General features: G+C 37.3%; 1 protein-coding gene across 1 annotated transcript in view; it reads right to left on the bottom strand.

The window, feature by feature from the left end:
* HECW2 (HECT, C2 and WW domain containing E3 ubiquitin protein ligase 2) overlaps nt 1-1,699 on the bottom strand; it is a gene marked incomplete at its 3' end in the record, with an annotated part of 62,575 nt that overhangs the window by 17,228 nt on the left and 43,648 nt on the right. The gene's annotated exons all lie outside the window — the stretch shown is intronic.

The following is a 1,699-nucleotide window of genomic DNA, read 5'->3' as shown; positions in this document are numbered from 1 at the left end:
CTGAACCTTTATGTTTACTTCTCAGTTCCTCTGCCTGCATGTAATGGTTAGCATCTGAACTACACTTCCAAGCTTCAAAGATCTCTAAAACATCTAACTCCAAAAGACCAAACAGTTATAAAGGTTGTTTTTAAATCCAGTTTCTGAAATCATGAAGAAGCAAAAGTCCTGAGTTATCTTTGTGCTCGCTGATGATACTCTCCCTGAAAAATGAAAAATTATTTCCTGTAGGCACTGTGCTGGGAAAGGAATGCCATCATTATACACTATTACTATGATTATTAATATTATTATTAATCTCCAGCTTCGTGTTGCAGTACAGCATCAGCTAAAAAGGCATTCCTTACTGGTTAATGTCTGCTTTAGAGCATCTCTGTAAAAACTGGGTCAGTGGCTTCAAAACATCAACATCCATGGCAAAGCAAATCCAAAGAAAGTATTTTGAGGATTCTTTTTCATTAAATATTCAGCTTTTGCAATAATGTACAATTCCTTGTCGCAACAGTTTAAAAGTGGGACAAATGGCTGCAAATATGCAATACTTAAGCCATAAGCACAGACAAAAAAGTGGTGGTCAGATTTATACACATGCATATAAATGAACGTCGTTACATCACTAATCCCAGAATGGGAATTCCATATGGATATTCCTATATGGAATTATACTTCAAGTTATAATTGTAACAATATCAAGGAAATAATTCTAAAATTATATGTAGAAACGTCATTCAAGGAACTTCATGTATCTAGAAATTTTGTCAGGTAATCAGCAGTGTGTATGTGCAATATATAGGATGACTCCCTGTAGGATAAAGTACATGTATTTTGCTATATTGACATCTTCAGCAGCATGGTTGACATGAATCTCTCTGATTTAAGAGCAGAGCTTCTGCACGCTGCTTAAAGAAAGATAATTTCAGTGCATATTTGGTAAAGTTAGGGGAAAAATTTAATTTCTGCTCTGCTATAGATCAGTCTCAACAGAAATACTTGCTTTACTCTATCGAAGATCTAAATAGCTACACAAAACCAGTTCTAGCTTCCTTACCTGCCATAAGACACCCTTGCCTACAGTGCATCACCAAAATGACAGCAAACGCTTATTTAAAACCATTTGTGAAATATAACTTACACTGGGGGCGGGGGGTGGAAAGTATTGTGGGTGACTAAACCACATTCACACAGCATATGGCGTGATCTGCAGCCAGTGGTAAGGCACTCGTGTGGCTCAGAGGAAGCCCTACTAGATAAGCAGCAAAGAAGATTCATGCCTGCTCTGACACAGATCTCTGACAGAACTTCATCTGCCACAAGACTGAGCTATAAAAAGGATAAATCAGACCATTTCTCTCAACATCCTAAATTCTTGGCATGGAATAAGCCCTCCCCTGAAAAGACATCTCACAGCAAACAGTATGGAGGTTAAATGAATCGCAACTAATCACTGCACACACGCTTGCTCACAAGCAAAAGAAGTTAAAATAATACAAAAACTGTCAGTGAAAATGGTGCACAGCGACATATCAACAAAGCAGTGTTTTCCATGTATTTCTATTTAGAAAACAGAGATAAAATACATATGCAAATACATGCGACAGTCTGACAGGCTTATATGTGGTAAGATTCTTTTAATACTTACTTATAAAGTTGCACATCTAGATGTATAGACAAAAATACACATTTCGCCCCCCCCCCCCTA

This window comes from Buceros rhinoceros, unplaced genomic scaffold (genome assembly GCF_000710305.1).
Source record: "Buceros rhinoceros silvestris isolate BGI_N320 unplaced genomic scaffold, ASM71030v1 scaffold2315, whole genome shotgun sequence".
NCBI lineage: Eukaryota > Metazoa > Chordata > Aves > Bucerotiformes > Bucerotidae > Buceros > Buceros rhinoceros.
The sequence above is the reverse complement of the archived record's forward strand: the minus strand, read 5'-3'. Positions and strand labels throughout refer to the sequence as shown.